This window comes from Podarcis liolepis (genome assembly GCF_965112155.1).
Source record: "Podarcis liolepis genome assembly, chromosome: 7".
Lineage (NCBI taxonomy): Eukaryota > Metazoa > Chordata > Lepidosauria > Squamata > Lacertidae > Podarcis > Podarcis liolepis.
In genome coordinates, this window is record NC_139561.1 from 746440 (window position 1) to 769558 (window position 23119).

Below are 23119 nucleotides of genomic sequence, written 5' to 3' on the forward strand. Positions count from 1 at the left end.
AATCTATGATTCAACTGAAAGCACTTAATAGAAGGCAGCCTTCTTACCTCCTAAGCCCTGTCAACTACCGTTTGTGCCCCCAGGCGGAAGAATAACCATGAAGCAGAGAGGAGCACATCAGAGCGTGTGGCCAGGGATGCTACACATTGGTGCATTGAGAGAGGTGCTAGAACAGCCCCTCCTCCCCAGCCAGCAAGGCCCTATGATGGTGGGGCTCATGGGATCACAGCCATGCTGACCAGGGCTAATGAGAGCTGTGATCCAAAGCGTTGGTGGAAGGGCTCCCACTTGGGGAAGGCCACACTATAAGGAAAGAACAGCAGTTTCATTTCCATAGGAAAAAATATGTTCTCTTTAGCCACCTTTTGCTAAATGAGACAAAACCGGCGATCAGGGAAGAAACAAGAGCATTGCAGTTAACAAGAAATTAAGCCAGCAATAAAATTAGAGAGGAATTAGGAATGGCTCCCCGGGGAGTGTTTCCTCAAGTCAAGGTCATTCTGTGAACTAGATATCCCTTGACAACTTTATTTCCTTCTAATTAATAAATATGTACGTGAGCAGCAAGACTCCCAGAGAAAACAGCACCCCACCCCCACCCCCGCAGCCAACCTTGAGCCCCATGTCTGCGTTTTGGCTGCGCAGGTCATGTTACCTGGCAGCTGGCGCCAGCAGGGGCTCCTACTGCTGGGAGGAAAGCAAGAGCATCAGCACATTGAGCAGACGCGGTAAAAGTGCCAGCCGGCACTTTCATGCCAAGGTGACCAGGAGCGGACGCAGCTTTGGGCAAAGCTGCAGAGAGTCAAACATCAAAGACTGGGGGACTCTTTCAGCAAGGCGGGGGGAGGTTTTGTGCACCCTGAGGGCCACCTTCCTGTCTGGGCAACCTTTCAGGGGCCACATAGCAGTGGGGGTGGGTGGCAAGAGGCAAAACTGGGCAGGCAATTGAAGTAATATTCACCTTTGCCCAGTAGGGTAGTTTTTGCACACTTTCTCTCTCCTCCATCCAGGCAGGCATTTTCAGAGTTCAAGGACACATTCCAGGTAGGCAAAGGCACTCCAGGAGGCTGCAAACAGGGCAAGGGAGGGCTTGGCCTGGGGAGAGGGGGGTGGCTAGGGTGGCTTGGAGAGAGTTCCAAGGGCCACAGAGAGAGACCTTGAGGGCCACTTTAGCAGTAATCTGCCTCATTTGGAGATGAAACGCGGAGGGGGGTTTACAAGCATGATAAGATACTTGCTACAAAATAGCAGGGGTGAGCCAAAACTTACTTGCCTATTCGGCACAGTAGGAAGGGAGGGAGACCCTTACTTGTCCTCCACAATGTCACCACGTGATCAATGTGATAGCTCTCTTTTCGTTTACTGAAGCCCAAGCCCCCTGTAACTGAGATGTAGGGTCAGGATGCTGCCCATTCATGAGGTAGCCTCTGGTCAGATGGTGGTCATCCACATCTCTAACACAGGAATGCAGAAGGAACACCAGGCAAGGAGGGGGCAGGGCGAGAAGAGCCACGAAGAAAACAGGCAGCCGAAGGGGAGGTACCAGTAAATATGCCTAAAACCTTCTCCAGAAGAGGAACATTGGTAATTTCAAGGGCAGAAGCAAAGTGCTTCCTCTCTCATGCCTCCAAATACCGCCCTTTACTGCTACTCTGAAAACAGAAATAAGATCAGAAGGGGGAGGGGATCTACACACCTCTCTATAGCTGTTGGTGAGTGACTCGGATCTGCCACCATCACATATAGTCCCACCACAAGTAACTGGTGTCTGTGGAGGGAGCACCCGGCTCATAAATTCTCCCAGATCAGATCTGCCCATATTCCCTGGAAGAGTTTCTATGACAAAGATCTGGCTCATCCGTGCAGTACATCACTTTATCTCTTGCCATGTGATTGCACTGAGCTGAATCGGCTAAGTGTCTCTGTTACAAGCATTCTGTTTGAGTTGACATTGGACGATACAAATGTTCTTTCCTTGGTGATTAATGTGTGATGGCTCATTTTCACACACATGACAAAGGATGAACTTGCACAACCAAAATGCAAGTAGCTTTTTAAGAAGAGTAGCAAACTGTAATGGGCATCACATAAAAGGACCTGTGCTCCTTCACGCTCCCTCACTTATAGTCACATTTGTCCCTGTTTCTGTCTTTTAGTTATGTAGGATATAATCACATTTTAACTACTAGTGTTTATCCCTTACCTGTTTTAAGTCTTATTTGCTCAGTTTATCCTCATATTTTTAATCTTATGCTGGTCTGTGACCAAAATAAAGTTTGATACTGATACTGATACTGATACTGATACTGATACTGATACTGATACTGATACTGATACTGATACTGATACTGATACTGAATGGGCATCACGAAAGGGGAAGGGGTTGTTGTCTTTGTCCATAATTTGAGCACTGCTTACATGGTCCAAAACATCCACTGTCCACTTTTGCCTCTGATCTCACCCCCTACTGGAATGTGGCCTTTGGACTGAAAAAGGTTCCCCATTCCTGAATTACACATACCCAATGCACAGCAACACACAGCCTAATACCCAGTTTGTTAGGATCAGCATGACCGAAATCCTATGCACTGTTTTTTCCTGGGAATAAACTCCATGGAATCAGGAGAGGTTACTTCTGACTGCAGAGATTCTACTTGTAAAAATGTGTTAAGAAAATACATTTGCCGCACTGAAACAAAATCTTTAGCTTTTAATAATAAATGCAAACCATATTGCAAAGAAGTGCTACCATTTAAAATGCTAGCCTGAAATAGAAACTCCATGAAAGAAAAGGAAAAATATCCATCTTCTGCTTGATTGTTTTTCTGATTCTCTGGCTTCCTCAGGCCTAATCTGTCACAAGCAAACTTGAAAGACTCCGTAACACCTCACATATGTGCTGGGACAAAAGATGTTTGTCAGTTGTGTTGGTGCTCTGGCAAATAATGGCATCACTCCTGCTCTGAAAAAAGTCCCAAAGCGGAGTCCCACTGTACTACACCATTGCAAAAGATGGGGAAGAATTTTGATTCGGCTTTGCATTTGAAGGCAAACTTACTTAATTTTTGCTTTCTGGAACCATATGGGAATCAAAACACTGCCATCCTTCAACATTCACACTTCATCTAATCTTGCAGTGCACTTCTCCGGCCAAGTAATGTGTATAAAATGCATATTGTTGTGAGTTTGTGGATGCCAAACACCCTAAAAAGCCAGACCTGGGTGTATTAAGCCAGACTCATGTGTATTAGGCTTTGTATGAGACACTTATAATTCCCCAGACCTGTGTGTATTAAGCTGTGTGTTAGACGCCTTTCTAAACCCTAGGAATCAGGATCTGTTAAAAACAAATTAGATGATAACCAGGGGGCAGGCCATTAAATAAACCAAGCATCAAAAGGACTCTGACTGAGATGGCCAGTGGATGGGGCCCCTCCCTCCCTCAGCAGTTGAGTTATGTGACCGGGAGACACAAAGCAGCAGACAGAACATGATGTCTGCTTGGATCAAGGGCTGCACCTATGGAGGAAGCAAGACCCTCCTGGAGTGCTGATGCTCATTTCCAAAAGAAAACACAGACCCTGAGTAAGCGTGACTGGAATCTCACATTGCTCAGAGATTGGCGCGGGCTGCAACAATATACTAGGGTAAGGTGTTAATAAAAATGCACATATTAGCAGAAATAACAAAAACATGTGCTATATTTTGGGGAAATGATTTGCAAAAATGTGTACATTGGGCAAAATTGAAGACCATTTTGAGAAATTTGCATTAAAATGCTGGTGAATTTTCATGAGAATTGGGGTGTACCTGCAGGTGTCTGCACACAGGAGAACAGTGTTTGCAAGTGATATAATTTCTTTCCAGGGCATACTGTGATCAAGCCACAGCTAAAAACACAGCAGCAAGGGCTGGTTAAAAAGCTGGCAACTATTAGGACCAGAAGGCAGAAATAGGTCTCCTGCAGTTTGTAACAGATTTAACAACAACACAGTCCTATTTTAATCTCAGTTGTTGGAGATCTGATGGGGCTGATACAATTGTTTATTTAAAAAGGTGCATGGATATAGCATATGAATAGCAGAAGGCATGTGTTGAGATCAACAGGATCTGAAAGAGTATTATTCTCCTGCCCTCCTTCTCTCTCTCTCTACTCCCCCCCACCCCCTCCGCCCCCCCCCAGCTGTGGGGTTACATCTATGCCAGATGCAACAGCCATTGGGAGGTGGGGAGGGGGTGAAATCAATGCTTTGTAGCAATATGTGGGACTGCATTGCATTTTTATGAATTATGAAATGCCCAAGGCAAGCCCTGAACGTCAGACTAACCTAAGTTGGGAAACAGAGCTTTGGGGTGAGCCAACATGAACCTGAGAATATTATCGTGGAGATAGCAGTATAGTTTAGGAAATATGGAGCATGGAAATGCTTCAAAATTTACAACAAATCAGCCTGTTTCTGGTCTGGGCAGGTTCTGCCTGTATCCATGCATACATCTTTCCCATCGTATTTCCAATTATTAGCTGCAATTTAAAAAAATAAAGCCTCATGAAGATGAATATTTAAAATGTTCTTTCAAAATACTATTGAAATATGTACTTTATCTCAATGTATGCATTTCTAAACAGTGCGCATTTTAAGAGCATTCTGGTATCTTTCTGAGCCACAAAAATGGCTCAGAATCCAAGACACTCCACAGACATCCAGATCCACATGTTGGTCCCTGATGTGCAGAGTGGATCAGTTTGCTTCAGGATTCATATAAATCAAATTCTGTGAGCATGCCTAATGGACAACAACTACTACAACAACATAACCTTAAGCAAACCTTCTGTCTTGCACAAAGGCACAATCTCAAAAAAGCTTCTGCTGCCGATTCCAGGAGGCTTCAAATGTAAAACATGCTGCCCCTGGCAATTTGGGGAGAGGGGACTGAATTAAGGTCTTCTGTATAGAAAAAAAAACCTGGGAGCCGACTATAGGGAGAAAGGGTGATAATTTCACTGGGATGGGGGGGTCACAGAGAGACTGGCAGCAGAGTAGAGGAAAGAACAAGGTGTTAGTCTTTCCAGGTGATTCTCCAGGGATTGATGGAAATTACTCAGCATAACACAATGCAAGTGTCAAGGGATAACTATGGGCCAGCCCTGCGCTTGAGGATGAGATAAAAAAGCTGCTGTTTAACAGGAAGACTTTATTATACAGTCTAGCCAAACTAGACAGCATCTTAAAAAGTAGAGACATCACCTTGCCAACAAAGGTCCGTATAGTAAAAGCTGTGGTTTTCCCAGTAGTGATGTATGGAAGTGAAGGCTGGACCATAAAGGCGGCTGATCGCTGAAGAATTGATGCTTTTGAATTATGGTGCTGGAGGAGACTCTTGAGAGTCCCATGGACTGCAAGAAGATCAAACCTATCCATTCATAAGGAAATCGGCCCTGAGTGCTCACTGGAAGGACAGATCGTGAAGCTGAGGCTCCAATACTTTGGCCACCTCATGAGAAGAGAAGACTCCCTGGAAAAGACCCTGATGTTGGGAAAGATGGAGGGCACAAGGAGAAGGAGACGACAGAGGACAAGATGGTTGGATAGTGTTCTCGAAGCTACCAGCATGAGTTTGACCAAACTGCGGGAGGCAGTGGAAGACAGGAGTGCCTGGCGTGCTCTGGTCCATGGGGTCATGAAGAGTCAGACACAACTAAACAACAGCCGCCAAACTGGAGAAAGGCCAGAGCCCAGTGGTAGAGCATCTCCAGTTTGGGCTGGGAATGTTTCCTGTCTGAAACCCTGGAGATATGCTGCCAGCCAGTGTTGACAATACTGAACTAGATGCAACCAACTGTCTGACTCCGTACAGGACAGCTTCCTAAGTTCCTGAATTCAGCAAAGGCTAGAGATGGAAATATAGTCTGGGAGAGGTGGGAAGGTGGTATGACACAAACTACTGGGCACATGGCTTCTCCTGCAAGCCAGCTGCATCAGTGAATGGCAAAGCTGCTATGGAAAACTGTCTGCATCTGCCCACTGGCCACACTTCCTGGAATGCCTTGGGAGCAACACCACGTCTCTTTGCATCTTGTCACTCAAGGTATTCTGGGAAGGGGGGCTAGCAGGAAGTGGCACAAGGCTGTCTCCACAGCTTCCCACCAACTGCACTTTGGACCAAGAGCCAGCAGACATAGCAGGAACCCCATCCCAAACATTTCTAAATGCCTTCCGAAAAGAGCAGAAGATTTGCACTCTTTTCCTTAGAGAAATGTTGTCAAGAAACTGGAAACGAACCCATGGAAAGCTGGGTCTTTAGTGGAAGACTGACTGTATGAGTTAGAAGGGGCTGCTTAACACTTTCCTGGCAAGCTGCTTAGTTCTTTTCTCCCACAAGCAAAAAAGTAGTTGAGTAGAAAATTGGGTGGTGGGGAAGAACATCAGAAGATGGATCAGGCCAAAAGGAGTCCATCTAGTCTAGAGTCCGGTTCTCACCTTGGCCAACCGGATGCCACAACGGGAAGCCTGCAGTGGGCAGCTGAGTGCAGCAGCAGCAGCAGCAGCAGCACTCTCCTCACTTGTGATTCCCAGCAGCTGGAACTTATGGCAGTTCTCCAAGGGGCATACATGGTTCTTCCAATCCTCATTTAATCCCTACAACAAGCCTGTGAGGTGTGTAAGGCTGAGAGGCAGAATGACTGGCCCAAGGTCACCCAGTGAGCTTCATGGCAGAGCTGTGATTCGAACCCTGGTCTCCCAGGGTCCAGTTCTCTAATTGTTACACCACCCTGGCTCTAAGGATTCAGCCACCCCTACACACTCCAACCTGATTTTCCATTTTCCTTCTGGGGGTGGTAGGTGGCAAGGAGAGAATCACAGAATTACACATAAGGCACAATCTGGTCCTAAATTTAGAGATCTGCAAAGATTACCAGAGGGAAGGTGAGGGGGGGGCATTAGGACACCTATGCCTTGATGCAGATGCATGCCTTCAGTTTCTGTAAGGAGGTGATGACAAAGGAGCAGCGTCAACTGCTTCACCTGAGAGGTAGGTTTTGAGCAGAGATTTTAAGGAAAGCTGGCTTTCTGCTAAAGCCATAAAGGCTACACACGCACCACACATTTAAAGACTGCAACTCCCTCCAAACAATCCCAGGAACTGTAGTTTTCTAAGAGTGCTAGGAATTGTAGCACCAGGGAATATAGTTCCCAGAATTCTTTGTGCTTTAAAAGTGTGGTGTGTCCATGGTCAAAGTCTGCATTGGTCTCGGGCATGATGAAGAAGGACCGTGACTCAGGGGCACAGCATTTGCTTTGCTGGCAGAACGCCCAAGCTGGTCTGGGATAGCACCCCCCCCCACACACACCCTGAAATCCTGGAGGGCCACAGCTAGTCATTGTACGCACAACTGAGCTACAGAGGTGGACCAATGGCCTCTCTCAGTCTGAGGCAACTTCCAATATTTCTAAGAGGGTAAAGGAGGTAGCAGACTTTATAGATTAGGCACTCGTAGATGTTTATGCAAGTTCCAGGTTACACTAGGGATTCAGAGATGAAAAAAAACCCTAACAACCAATTCTCTGAATTTGGCAGGGGGGGAGGGGTACCCACCCTTCTCTAAATTGCCAGGCCCACGTTCTTGTCCCCTTCCGTGCCCCTTTACTCACCAACCAGTCTGATGAAGAGTTTTGGAAAACGCAAAAGTTGCTTAAAATTTTGTGACATTTTGGCTGGCCTAATAAAGTCATTCGGGACGCGGGGGTGCTGTGGGTTAAATCACAGAGCCTATGACTTGCCGATCAGAAGGTCGGCGGTTCGAATCCCTGCAACAGGGTGAGCTCCCATCGCTTGGTCCCTGCTCCTGCCAACCTAGCAGTTTGATAGCACGTCAAAGTGCAAGTAGATAAATAGGTGGGAAGGTAAACGGTGGGAAGGTAAACGGCGTTTCCGTGCGCTGCTCTGTTTCGCCAGAAGCGGCTTGGTCATGCTGGCCACATGACCCGGAAGCTGTACGCCGCTCCCTCGGCCAGTAAAGCGAGGCCAGTAAACTGTCCTCCCAGTTGAACGACGTGGCCCAGGGAGAGAGGGAAAAATAGTGGAAGTGAACAGCTGGCTTCGCAAATGGTGTAAACAGGAACAGTTTGGATTCTTAGATCACGGACTGCAGTTTCTTGAAGATGGACTTCTGGCAAGCGTCGGGCTGCACCTCACAATGGTTGGGAGGAATGTTTTTGCCAAAAATCTCAGAAACCTCATCAGGAGGGCTTTAAACTAACTAATGTGGGGGAGGGAGACAGTGCTTCTGAAGGTAGGAGTCTATCAATTGATGAAAATGATCATCCAAATGTCATAGACCAAATGGAGCAAACAGCACGCAGACCTAGTGGTGGGAGGAAAAAAATCCTTAAATAAGAGACATGGGGGAATGATTAATGGACTTCAGTGTCTGTACACTAATGCGCAAAGCATGGGAAATAAACAAGATGAGCTTGAGCTCTTGGTACAGCACACTAAAAATGACATAATAGGCATCACTGAAACCTGGAGGGATAAGTCCCACGATTGGAATGTAACAATGGAGGAATACAATCTATTCCAGAGAAACAGACCAGACAAGAAAGGAGGAGGAGTGGCGTTATATGTCAAGGATGTGTATACCTGTGAAGAGATCCAAGATTAAGAACCTCAAAGCCAAAGTGAGAGCATTTGGGTCAAAATTAAGGGAGAGAAGAATAACAGAGACCTCATTGTGGGAGTTTACTATAGATCCCCAAGCCAAACGGAGGACATAGATGATGCCTTCCTGGAACAGATGGCCAAGCATGCAAAAAGAAGGGAGATAGTAGTAATGGGGGACTTCAATTACCCGGATATTTGTTGGATGTCAAACTCAGCCAAGAGCATAAGGTCAAACAGATTCCTCACTGGCCTTGCAGACAACTTCATTGTCCAGAAAGTGGGAGAAGCAACAAAAGGAACAGCCATTTTAGATCTGGTCCTAACCAATGTTGATGACCTGGTTAGTGGGGTAGAAGTGGAAGGATCATTAGGCGCAAGTGATCATGCTCTTCTGAAGTTTACTATACAGCGGAAAGGAGCAGCCAAGCATACTAGGACTCAATTTCTTGACTTTAAGAAAGCCGACTTCATAAAACTTAGGGAAGTGCTGGGTGAGATCCCATGGACAGTAATACTAAAAGGAAAGGGAGTTCATGATGGCTGGGAGTTTGTTAAGAGGGAGATAGTAAAAGCACAACTTCAGGCAATACCAATGAGACGGAAACATGGAAGGTGCCTAAAGAAGCCAGGGTGGCTATCTAAAGAACTTTTAACTGAGTTAAGATTAAAAAAGGATGTGTACAAAAAAATGGAAAAGGAGGAAACCACCAAAAAGGAATTCAAACAAATAGCCAGCACATGTAGACACAAAGTCAGAAAAGCTAAAGCACAAAATGAACTCAGGCTTGCTAGAGAGGTTAAAAGCAACAAAAAAGGCTTTTATGGGTATGGCCGTAGCAAAAGGAAGAACAAAAAAACAGTGGGGTCACTCAGAGGAGAAGATGGTGAAATGCAAACAGGGGACACAGAAAGGGCTGAACTCCTCAATGCCTTCTTTGCCTCAGTCTTCTCTGATAAAGAAAACAATGCCCGACCTGAAGAATTTGGAGCAAATGATTCAGCAAAGGAAACACAGCCCAGAATAACTAAGGAGATAGTACAAGAATACTTGGCTAGTTTAGATGTATTCAAGTCTCCAGGGCCAGATGAACTGCACCCAAGAGTATTAAAAGAACTGGCAGATGTGATCTCAGAACCACTGGCAGTCATCTTTGAGAATTCCTGGAGAACAGGCGAAGTCCCGGCAGACTGGAGGAGGGCAAATGTTTTCAAAAAGGGGGAAAGAGAGGACCCAAATAATTACCGCCCAGTCAGTCTGACATCAATACCAGGGAAGATTCTGGAGCAGATCATTAAGCAAACAGTCTGTGAGCACCTAGAAAGGAATGCCGTGATCACCAATAGTCAGCATGGATTTCTGAAAAATAAGTCATGTCAGACTAACCTGATCTCGTTTTTTGACAGAATTACAAGCCTGGTAGATGAAGGGAACGCAGTGGATGTAGCCTACCTTAATTTCAGCAAGGCATTTGACAAGGTTCCCCATGATATTCTTGTAAAGAAGCTGGTAAAATGCGGTCTTGACTATGCTACCACTCAGTGGATTTGTAACTGGCTGACTGACCGAACCCAAAGGGTGCTCATCAATGGTTCCTCTTCATCCTGGAGAAGAGTGACTAGTGGGGTGCCACAGGGTTCTGTCTTGGGCCCGGTCTTATTCAACATCTTTATCAACGACTTGGATGATGGACTCAAGGGCATCCTGATCAAATTTGCAGATGACACCAAACTGGGAGGGGTGGCTAACACCCCAGAGGACAGGATCACACTTCAAAACGACCTTGACAGATTAGAGAACTGGGCCAAAACAAACAAGATGAACTTTAACAGGGAGAAATGTAAAGTATGGCACTTGGGCAACGAAAATGAGAGGCACAAATACAAGATGGGTGACACCTGGCTTGAGAGCAGTACATGTGAAAAGGATCTAGGAGTCTTGGTTGACCACAAACTTGACATGAGCCAACAGTGTGACGCAGCAGCTAAAAAAGCCAATGCAATTCTGGGCTGCATCAATAGGAGTAGAGCATCTAGATAAAGGGAAGTAATAGTGCCACTGTATTCTGCTCTGGTCAGACCTCACCTGGAGTACTGTGTCCAGTTCTGGGCACCACAGTTCAAGAAGGACACTGACAAACTGGAACGTGTCCAGAGGAGGGCAACCAAAATGGTCAAAGGCCTGGAAACGATGCCTTATGAGGAACGGTTAAGGGAGCTGGGCATGTTTAGCCTGGAGAAGAGGAGGTTAAGGGGTGATATGATAGCCATGTTCAAATATATAAAAGGATGTCACATAGAGGAGGGAGAAAGGTTGTTTTCTGCTGCTCCAGAGAAGCGGACACGGAGCAATGGATCCAAACTACAAGAAAGAAGATTCCACCTAAACATTAGGAAGAACTTCCTGGCAGTAAGAGCTGTTCGACAGTGGAATTTGCTGCCAAGGAGTGTGGTGGAGTCTCCTACTTTGGAGGTCTTTAAGCAGAGGCTTGACAACCATATGTCAGGAGTGCTCTGATGGTGTTTCCTGCTTGGCAGGGGGTTGGACTCGATGGCCCTTGTGGTCTATTCCAGTGGCGTAGCGTGGGGGGTGCCAGGGGGGCCGGCCGCACCGGGCGCAACATCTAGGGGGGGGGCGCGCTCGCTGCCTCCGGAGTCGCCGAAGAGCCTCGGGCGCAGGCTGTAGCAGAGCCCCATGTCTCGCGGAACCGACGAGCTGTGCGCGCGTCCGGGCTGAAGGTGTCCGGCAGGCAGCGGCTCTCAGCACTCGCCGCGGAGGACGCGCCAGGCAGCCCCTCCTCACAGCCCCGCCTCCGCCGGTGCTGCAGCTGCTGCTGGGCCATGTTGCATTTTCCTCGCCTCTCTGCCCCCCTCCTCCTCCGGGCAAGCGGCGTCGTTTGGGCGGCAGGCAACTCGCAGGTTAGGGGTTAGGGGGGGCGCAAATTACTTGCCTTGCCCCGGGTTAGGGGGCGCAAATTACTTGCGTTGCCCCGGGTGCTGACAACTCACGCTACGCCGCTGGTCTATTCCAACTCTATGATTCTAACCCCAGAGTCGGTCACGACTGGACCTAATGGTCAGGGATCCCTTTACCTTTACCTTTACCTTTAATAAAGTCATTGCCCTTCAGTGAGGGCTTCGCAGGACACAGGTAGTACGGTGTAGTGGTCAGAGTGCTGGACTAGAGCCTGGGAGACCTGGGTTCAAATCCCCCTCTCAGCTACAAAGATCAGCTGACAGACCTTGGACCTGGCACAGTCTCTCAGCCTAACCCAACCTAACTCACCAGTAGGAAAGGAGATAAACAAATACAAGAAAAACTGAGAAGATACATAGACAGCCCCCAAACAGAGCATTCCGAAGGTGGAGAGAGACTGGTGTGATTTAGGATCTTATGTTCATATACACTCCCCATTTAATCTTTATCTGGCTTTCCCCCAATACCTGACAACCTCCTCAAAAACCTACTGAGCAAGCACCAACTGGAACTCTTGGGTCAAACATGGCAAAGTGAGTCTCTAGAGCAACATCCATGACGGTTCACACCAATAAATCCTGAAACATGCAACAAGAAGGATTTGCCCCAGGAATGTTGGCTGTCTCTACTATTGCTGTGCCAAAATTTTCTCCTACAGGCCCCTGCTCATCAATTAATAAGAAAGCAAATTGTATTTGAAAATTATGACCAGAGAGGGAAAATTTCAGTGAGATTCTTATGGGTAAGGTACAGAGTTATAGTTGAGCTCACCTTACTTTTGAATTTTTGTGAGTGACCTTTCTCTTGGTCCACAGTTCATCTCACCTGTGATCTGTACTCTGCTGTCTTCCCAGGTGCTCACACTTCAATCCGAGCCCAGGGGAAGAGCTTCCCAGGAGGCTTTTTTGAACCAGGAAGTGTAGGCAGCTGGAAAAATGCTAACTGAAAATAAAAACACAGGTGCAAGACTTGACCACCTCACAAGGGCAAGGGCTCAGTCACAGAAATGATAATGAAATCACCAAGTGTGCTGTGAAGGAAGCGGGGGTGGGGGGTGGGGAATTGAAGTCTTTTTCGCAGAGGCAGAAAACATCTGAGAAATCGAGGCACAAATTTCTGGACAGCACTTGTTTCTAGATTTTTTTAGCGCACTCGCCATCCTTCTGACCTTCACATGCTCTGCTGCACACTGCTCTCTGACAACGCCACACTTCCAGAGCTGCAGCATGGAACACCTACAACAGATTCTGCCACCAGACTTTGCTCCCACCTTTTGCACCACTTTCCCAGGAGGTTGTACAGGAGGTTTTCTTCTTGTTAAAATATCTCTCCCCCCCCCCACAAGAAAGGTGGGAAACATAATTTATTGTATTTTATTTTAAAAGTTTATTCATTGTGTCACTGTTTCCAGTGGGAAAAGGCATGTATAAAGATTAATTACTCAACAGTGTTATAATCTAAAAAGGAAAGAACAGAAAGTCAATGTTTTGGGCAAACTTTTTTTAAAAAACAACAACAACAACAACAACACCTACATGTTTTCTTTCTGTGAATTAGTACAGCTCTTGTTTTTAGAATCACTAAACATCCTCTAGCAGATAAGGTAATTCTGCACAGACCTGCAGAGGAGGAGAATCACTGCGCCGAGCAAAAAGTATTGTACAACATCATCGCAGCAAGACTTCAGACTGTCTTCAAGGGGTAAGATTTAGAGAGGTGCAAAATTATCTTGGGGAATTTTATGAGACCTGCTAGAATTGTCGTCTTCTTGTCCCCCCCCCCCCGAGAGAATCCTCCAGGGTTGCACCAAGACACCACATTGCCAAAGCAACATTCAGCAGCATAAGGCTTGCAGTGCTATGCGCATCCACCTGCAAGGAAGCCCCTGATAACTCAGGGGGACTTACTTCTGAGTAGACATGCAGAGGCTCAGAGTGTGCATTTGACTTGATTTCTTCCACTGAGATCCACCAGGGCTGCTGCAGCTGGCTTTGGAGCAGGTTTAAGGTGGCCAAATGTGGAGAGGACAGAGAGGCCTCTTGCCACACCTCTCATCAACTTCCTACACACCATACATTGAAAGCACATTATGGCTTCCCCCAGTGACTCCTGGGAACTTTCATTTATACCCCACAGAGACACCAGAGAGTTGTGGAGTTTGAAGGGATCCCGAGGACCATCTAGAGCAGCCCCTTGCAATGCAGGAATCTCAACATGGGTCTCCCATCCAATTTGAAACCACACTGGACCTTGCATAGCTCTGCAAATGTGCTAGTGGTTTTATTGCTGCACAATTTGCCCTGTCCTCCTTTGCACCTCGCCAGCCAAAGTGGCCCTTTACTTTTTTAAAACATTAGAACAATATTTTTATAGCTTTTAATCATCTTATGGATATCTCCTTGATAGCTTCAGAGAGGCAACCCAGAAGCAAAATGGATCATCAACTGGCGGCTCCGAGAGCAAGGCTGAGCCAGATGCAGGAAAGGGGCTTGTCTACTTCTTCTACTGACCTGTGTGGTAGGCAACACCTCCTGAAGTTCCCTCGGCTACACAACTACTTTGGGGATTGGACTAGATGACCATTTGGGTACCCTTCCAATTCTGTGATTCTATGATTAAAGCCTCGTCCTCATTTGCTGCTTCTGGGCACTGCCTGCACTCCCTGCCCCCACCAAACAATATGCCAGAGGCGACAAGTGCAGAGGGAGTGGCATCTGAGGCAAGGGGACTTGCTTAGCACTCCTTTTCTTGGCTGGATCAGAACATCTATGGCCCACCAGGGCTCTCCCCAAAACTACCTGCCAACTCAGACCCCTCACACGAGAGCAGTTTAAAAAGTGATCCAGGTGAAACTCCCCCACGCCTGTGCTGCAGCAGCCCTCTCAGCAGGTAAGCAGGGGTGATCTCTGTGTTGCCACAGTTCCTGCTGCAGCTCACTCTTCAGCTACAGACAGGTATTCTCCCATCACCCCCACCCAGGAAAGTGAGAGATACCCTTTGCTCCTTTCTCAAGCTCCGCCCCCCATCCTCCTGTTATTCTCTTCCTACAGCAGATGAGTCATTTGTCTGCAACCCTCTTTCAAAGCATCTCTCCTAATATTCTGTCTCAAATCAAAAGCCTTTCCCAGTTGGCAGCCGAACAAATCCTGCAGAGTCTCCGGAAAGCAAACACAGACTCTCAAGGAGGAATCCGTCCACTGCCTTCAGAAACCCGCAACTCTCTTACGCTTCGTCAGATGCTCTGCTTTTGCCCATCCAATGGAGCCACTGATACAGTCAAAGATTGGGGTTGGGTGGGGGAGGAATCGCTGGGGGCGAGAAGATAGCCCTGCACTCTCCGACTCTCTCTGCCTTTCTCTCTGGCCTGCGGGGGGTGGGGCTGCCTGTTGAGGCATATATGGACACATTTGTTCATACACATTTGTTCATACACACACACAAGGGGGGGGTCGGGGCAGCAAGCAGCCAATTGCTGTTATTCTTTGTTAAGGCTTGTTGATTGATGGTGCTGATTATTGGTAGTATTAGCATTTCAGTTTCTGATCTGCCCTTCACCCAAGAGGTCCCAGGGTGGGCATCAGAAATTTAAAACACACAATATTAAAATCAGTGCAAAGCTAATGCAATTAAAAGAAGGTGACGGGTCCTAAAATATAAAGATCTCTGGTGCCAGGATGAAGAGGTGCATCTTCAGTGTTTGGATCAGTTCAGGTTGGAAACATCAATGTCATTCCTGCACCTGACAAAGTGGAAAGCCCTTTCTTAGGGAAAGCCTGAGTCTGTGCACAGATTATTGCTTGTGTGGGAGGAGGAGGAGGGGTCTTCCCAGAGAACCTGCATGCAGAGGCATCATTGGCAATGGTGTGCTCCCTCATCCTCCTGTGGTTGCTGAGCAAATAGGTTCAACAAGTTTTGGTAGTGCTTCAAAAACCTGCCTCACCCATTGGAACTGGGCTTGCAGCTGAGCATGCTGCAGCAAACATTGCCTCCCCCGACCACTCTTAAAGAAGACTCCTCATTCTCCAGCCCAAGAGTATATGGGACACACCAGATCAATCTGAGCAAGCATACTCAGGCAGTGCTGCTCTCCATTCCTATATGGCTAAGCAAGGAGGTGAACCAGAAACCTCACTAACCCATCAGCCTGGGACCACAAATGGACAGGCCATAGCTCAGAAGCAAAGCATTTGCCTAGCACACCAAATGTCCCAGGTTCAATCACCAGCATCTTCCCTTGATATCAGGCAACAGGGAAGGAACTTTGCTCAAGATTGTAAGCTGCTGGATTTCAGAGCAGATGATAATGCTGGGATAGAAATGCAGACCAGCGTTCTAAGTCAATGTAAGGCACATTCAGATGCTCAGCCCCACACACACGGCTGTGGGCTTGGCTTGGGCGCAGATTTAATGTTCTGTTTGCCTCAGACACATGTTGAAAGCTGGTTTTATTAGGTAAAAGGACCCAAGTTCAAATCCAGCCCATTCCACCTATGAAAACACAGCTGCTATAATATTGCCCAATCTGTTTTTGCCCTGCCAGGCTGTATTCACGCATGAGGCATAAGAAAGCCATTGCCCTAAATGTCCCACAATTGCAATTCAAAAGCAAAATCTATCCTGGCTAGAACATACTTTCTAATGAGAACTGGTGCTTTCTACCCCACATTGGAAATGTCCACACATGCGCTGAAACAGTGTGAGGCTCATGGTCATTATATGAAGCTGCATGTGTGAAACCTCTTATCCAGTCTTTTGGTTTTTATCCTTTTCCCCCCAGCTCCAAGTTCCTTAAATTGAGGTTTCATATTACTGAGGGTTGGCAATTCAGAGAGTGAGAGTGGATACCCTTTGAATAATAGTAATAGCAGTAATCATCCTCACCTGACTTTTCTTTAAATAAGTAACCTTAAATATATTTGGCTGGTGACGCTTTTCCTAGGATGGGGAGAGGTGCTGAGCAAATATTTACCTATTAAATTTCTGTGGGTCAGGGCTCTTAAAGACACAGGAGCAAGCCCAGTTAGAAAAAGACAGCATGCATACCCACCATAGGCACCCCGCTGAGGTGTGCTCTGAGCTCCTGCCTATATCCAGGCTGACAGCATGGGCTCAACTGCACAACTGCAGAAGAATAATGCCAGGAGCTCTCCATACCCAGCCCTCTGTGGGGTGGGGGCTCCAGAGGATCACAGGTTAAGTGCAGGACAGGCATCCCAGAAGGGGATAACACTTTGCACTTGGGGTCCTCTTGATGCTGCTGTGCTACAACTCCCAGAAGCCTCAGAAGCCAGCGTGGCCAAGGATAAAGAGTGAAGGATGGTGGGAGCTGGAGTCCAGCAACATCTGGGAAGCCCCACAGGTTCCCCACACCTGGTTTAGAAGCATTGTGACAAAAAAAGCTTTCCCAAATTCCTCCTCCTGTTGTTTTAACTGTTCTAAGTACAGGATGCCCTCACTTCCTTGCAAGAGTGGCTTTCTAACAGCCCTTGAATGGTCCCTGAATGTCAACATTTTTTGGCTTGCAAACCAGAGAGCACCGTTGCATGGCTGCCTGTCTGCAGACATCTGCAATGTACTAAACAAACTTCACATGGACAAGCCAGGATCTTGGGGACGGACCAGTCCAAGTTTGACAGCTCACACAAGGCCCCCTCTAAAGTTCTGAATTCAAATGGTGCCCATATTTACTCAGGAGTAAGCACCACTGAACACAGTGGGATTTACTTCTGCATTAGCACACATTGGAGGATTGCATACTTTAAAAAAAACACTCACACACATGCCAGGTCTAAATAGATTTACCTCTCATGGCACAACAAGGATGATCAGACTTGGCAACGCTTTGGACCTTGCTGCTGCTGCTCACTCACACACAGCATTAAAAATGCTCAGACTAGTAGTTGCTGCTGTTTTTACAGGCACCTACACTGCCAATCCTACACATACCCCTGCCCTGCATTACCCCTATCTTAAAGTTAGGAAGGGGGAAGCAATACAGAGGTACCATATTGCTGCTGCTGTTTTTCAGGCAAAGAAGAGAAGCTAGTAGACCATTTTCCTTTTCCACACAAGCGGCAGAAATTTCCCTAATAAAAACTTTTCTCTGGCTGCTAAAGCATCACAGACCCAGACCATATGATCCACCCAGGTGGCAGTACCTTTTACCAAGGAAGACAGGAAGGAGGCAGCAGGAGGCAGTCCAGGGTTGATGCTACAGCAGCGTTCCACAAACACCGGTGCTTAGATTCCTGCTTCCCCTCTCACTCTGCAGCCAGATCTTTCAGCAGCCCAGACCAACTGGGCTGGAAATGCATTTAGTAATTATTTGCCGGATCTCAAGCCCCACCTCCAGGGCTCCGATTGGTTGGTTGATCCTGTGCGGGCCCATCTCGGCTTTAGTGCAGCCTCCCTCTCCGTTTAGCTGCTGTTGTTATCAAGAGCGTTGGGGAAAGCTAATTATGTGTTCTGTAGACAAGCTTTGGATCTTGCGATGTGCCGACTGGTGTCAAGGGAAACAAAGGAAGTTCTCCGAGGTTGGAATGGAAGCAGGTCACGTGCCCTGCGAGCCCCTTTGAGAAATGGTAATCATGTCAGCTCCTCAATAGTATATTCACGTAGCAAATCGCATTGGTGCCCAGCTGATTTCTGCAACCTGCATATTTTATGCAAATCGAGCAAGTTTTGCATAATTTATTGGGGGGGTTGCTTTTTTGTATAAATTTACACCATTTCTTCTGACCATGCAGAGGGACAAGGGATTATTATAAGAGACACTGAACTGCCTATTTCTGACAACCGGCAACAGCAAAACCTCCTTGAGCTGCCCCTCAGGCTTCAGAGATCTCAGGAAGTGTCACCTGTAGATTTCACTTTCCCTGACTGTCTCATTTCCCACTTGAGTTTTCCACATTTCCAAATCAGTGAGCAATTTTCCACAACTTTGTTTCCTAAGATAATGCATTCTTGCTTCTCATTTTCACTAATATGTGCACATTTTCACTAATATGTGCACACTATGCACACTTTACTCCAGTAATTTTTGGACTCAATCATTTTTGGACTCAATACCTGGCTGGCGATATGCATCACAAAATTCACAGAAATGCACATTTCAATGGACAGCCGTGTTTTGCTTCATGTATTGTTCTGGAAAGTGTGAATTAGGTCAATTTGCCTTTAAATGTGTACTGAATTGTATTTCTTTCCTATCCTTATTCTTCACAGCCATTAGAAGAAAGTTACTTCTGAAAAACAGAAGCTGTAAATCTCAGGAAGCTGGACTTGCCACATAGTATATTTTCTTCCATGCTCTCCCTCCAAATCAGAGCAGACCCTCCCTTTAGATCTTCTTCATTTTCTGCTTTTAGCGTCACTTTTTTTCATTCTGAAACTTGGAAGAATGTAGGAAGGTGCCTTCTAACCAGGTCAGACTATTTGCCTATCTCCCCCAGGATTCCCAATTCTAGCCTTCTGCAAGCTGATACCCTCCAGATGTTTTGGACTACAGTTCCACATGCCCTCCAAGTGTCCCAATTTTCCAGGGACAGTCCCAGAATTACAGAAGGCATCCCAGTTTCTGATTTGATCCCAGAATGTCCCGGTTTTCCTTTTTCCTCCCCTCCACGTCTTGGAGAACAATTAAAAGTGGTGGGTGTGGGTGCAAAAAGGACCCGTTACAGAAAATAAAATACCTGCACCAAAGGAAGGAAACTGTGAAGCAGGCATATGAAGTCCTTCCTATAATGTTGAAGGAAAATGTAACCACTTTAAATTATTTAATTATAATGCTTCAACAGCCAGCCATTGATTCCTTTATTGTAAATGGAGCCTTGCACTGTCTTCTCAGAAGTATTCAATGGAGCTTACTCCCAGGTAACTGGGTGAAGCCTTACACTGCAATCCTAAGCATTTTTCCTCAGAAGTAAGTCCCACCGAGTTCAATAGGATTTATTCTGTTATGTTCCTAATCATTCTAAGTTGTTGCTGTTGATGATGATTAGATAAGCAAGTAAATCTATCTCCTTAGCCCCTCAAAAACCCAGGGTGGGTAGTTTGAGGTTGTTAACACTCAAAAAATAGTATTTATGAAAGTTAGGGGTGAAGGCTATACACTGTCAAATTAATGTAGTTTGGTCCCTCACTTTCCTCACAGCATGTTTTAACATTTCCATGTGAGCGAGATGCTGAACACACTTATACCAATGTGCAATCAAAACTCCCAGGGATGTTTCCCTGTCTCCAGATATTGTTGATGTGGCTGCAACCAAGAGGGATTTATTGAGATATTTATGGAGGCGTTTAGGGCTAGTGAAAATAGAAATAAGAGCTGAAGGGGCTACTTTTGGGGTGGCTTTATTTGCTATTTTAGAAAAACAAGCAAAGATTCAATCCCAAAAGCTACAGATATAGGGCAGAACCACCACATGTGGAAGTAGCAGCCTTGTTCTGAGGATTTGTCTATGAGATTTTTCCAAGCTATGTAGCTTTCAAGGGTAGTCTCAGGTACAAGTGGGAGAGAAATTCTATTCAGTTCACATTTAAAGGTGAACCTACCTTATTCACACTTTCCAGAACAATGCCAAAACAAAACAAACAAACAAACAAACAAAACAAAACAAAACACCAAACTGAAATCCTTCAAAATTCACTCTTCTCCAAATTTTGCAATGCAGTTCCCCTGCGAAATAAAGCATAGAAAAATGCTTTACTGGGGTAACGTGTCCATAAATATGCATATATTAGTCAAAATAACATACAACATGCTTTATATTGGGGCAATTGCTTTTCAAAGAAATGTATTTTAGGCAAAATTGCATGCAAAAATGTGTATAGCAGAAGACATTTGCACTATAATGCTTGCAAATTTTTATGAATATAAAATATAAAATTTAATTTAATTTTATGAATTCAATTTTTAAAATTAAAAACTAAATAAATGCACAAACTGATGTGGGAATGTGGAGGACTAAACTTCAGGTCAAAAAAATGAGAAACTGGGAAACTGAAATTGACAGATCCACCCAGCCCTAGGCACAGGTATTACATACCTTTTACAAATGGATTTTATTCTCCGTATTCCATCAAGAACACTCTCAGCCATGAGCAATCTCCAAGAAAGGGGATAGCCAAGGCACAGGCAGGAAAATTGAATAAAGAGGAAAGCTATAGGCAGGGAACTGGCAAAATGGGCTGGAGGGATACATAAGGCTAAGGTCTCCAGAAGGATGAGTCCAGCATTTTAGCTGAAAATAGGGACATGCTTGTACTCCTTTGAGTCATTCCTTCATTCACTGGTGGATTGGATTTCTAACACATCTGTCACCATAAGATCCCGGTGATGAGTTACAACAAATCAATGGCACAATTTAAAACCAATAGAGAGTATAGTACCAGGTTTCCCAGGCCAGCACTGAAAAGACTGCACTACACTCCCTTTCAGGTATGAATGAATCAGCCAAGGTACAGTCCATGTCAGTTTCACGTGTGCACATAAGTTTAGTCTTGTTTCTGCATCAGTAAATGCAGAAAAATGTGCCTTGTTCTTGGAGGTCTAGCGGTCACATTCTGGATTAGTTGTAGTTTCCGAGTCACCTTCAAAAATAGAGTCCAAGCGGGAGATAATCAGATAACCAGAGCAATTGCATATATAAAAATTATTTCAAATTCAAAACAGATACCAATAGGTATGCAAATCTCTACTTTAGAAGGCTTGTTGAGAGAGGAAAGAGGAAAAAGCAGCCCAAATGGAATAGGCCAATGTCCCATCTAGTTCAGCATCATGTTCTCACAGTGGCCAACCAGATGCTTCAATGGGAAGGACCTGAGTGCAAGAGCAACTCTCCCTATTTATGATTCCCAGAAACTGAAACTCAGAAGCATTACTGCCTCCAACTGTGAAGGCAGAAGGTAGTTTGTTGTTGTTTAGTCGTTTAGTCGTGTCTGACTCTTCGTGGCCCCATGGACCAGAGCATGCCAGGCACTCCTGTCTTCCACTGCCTCCCGCAGTTTGGTCAGACTCATGTTTGTACTCAGGGCTGATTTCCTTAAGAATCGAAGGTAGTTTAGTAGGCGCTAATAATCTTTTCCTCTTTCGTGAATTTGTCTAATCCTGCCTCTTGGGGGAGTGAATTCTGTACACTGAATTAGATGAATGGAATTTCTGTTCTTATAAGTGCTGCTTTGAACTACTGGGAACAGAGTGAGCAGTAAATCTCACTAACAACAAAATTAATGAAACAACAGATCTCCTGACTTTCTTGGAGGCTTTCTGAGAATTGCATGAATTTCATAGTTCATATTCAGGGCTTATTTGGACAGACAAATGCCAAGCCACAGGTTTGGGGCACCATTAAAGGGTAGAAGAATGAGAAACAGATTTTGAGTGCCACAGGAGGAGGAGCAGGATAGGGGGCAGACAGAACATATGGGGTGCAATGTCTTGGGAAGGTAGCTCAGGGGTAGATAAGGATGGTTGCTTATTTATTGCATGCCCAGAACATAAATCAATCCACTGAATACAATCCATCCTCATTCTTCTTGTTTTCAGTCTGCAAATGATATATACTTTATCATGACCCCCTTTCCCCATTTGCATTGTGTTTCCTTTTTACTGGATGGTGTGGAATACCCTATTTATTTCATAAAATTTATATGCTGCTTGATTGCAAAACCCTCAAAGTGGTTTACAAAAAGAATAAAACAAGAAAATTATCAGTAAAAGCAATAGAAAATAACTATTTAAACATTCCCAAATAATTAAAATCAATCATAAGCTACAAACAGGTCAAAACACATGTCTGCATTCTGCGTAGCTGGATGTTGTTGTTTAGTCGTTTAGTCATGTCCGACTCTTCGTGACCCCATGAACCAGAGCACGCCAGGCACTCCTGTCTTCCACTGCCTCCTGCAGTTTGGTCAGACTCATGTTTGTAGCTTCGAGAACACTGTCCAACCATCTCGTCCTCTGTCATCCCCTTCTCCTTGTGCCCTCCATCTTTCCCAACATCAGGGTCTTTTCCAGGGAGTCTTCTCTTCTCATGAGGTGGCCAAAGTCTTGGAGCCTCAGCTTCATGATCTGTCCTTCCAGTGAGCACTCAGGGCTGATTTCCTTCAGAATGGAGAGGTTTGATCTTCTTGCACTCCATGGGACTCTCAAGAGTCTCCTCCAGCACAATAATTCAAAAGCATCAATTCTTGGGCGATCAGCCTTCTTTATGGTCCAGCTCTCACTTCCATACATCACTACAGTGGTGCCTCACAAGACGAAATTAATTCGTTCCGCGAGTTTTTTCGTCTAGCGAATTTTTCATCTTGCGAAGCACGAAATCCCATAGGAATGCATTGAAATTCAATTAATGCGTTCCTATTGTCAAAAAAAGTCCAAACAAAGCCAAATTTGGTACAACAAGAGCTTATTAAGTGCTCTTTAAAGTCACACATACTGTAAAGAGCATTTCAAAAATTGAAGGAACAATAAATTAA

General features: G+C 45.6%; 1 protein-coding gene across 3 annotated transcripts in view; it reads right to left on the reverse strand.

Moving 5' to 3' along the window:
* Positions 1-18221, reverse strand: part of ZMAT4 (zinc finger matrin-type 4) — a 252599-nt gene extending 234378 nt beyond the window's left edge. Inside the window, exon 1 of one of the 3 annotated variants that reach the window (XM_083514429.1) lies at positions 17797-18197. The gene's annotated coding sequence lies outside the window, so the exon portion shown is untranslated. Of the gene's footprint in view, positions 1-17796 lie in introns of all 3 variants that reach the window. The other 2 variants (XM_083514430.1, XM_083514428.1) reach the window with 2 other exon arrangements.
* Positions 18222-23119: the final 4898 nt, after the last annotated feature.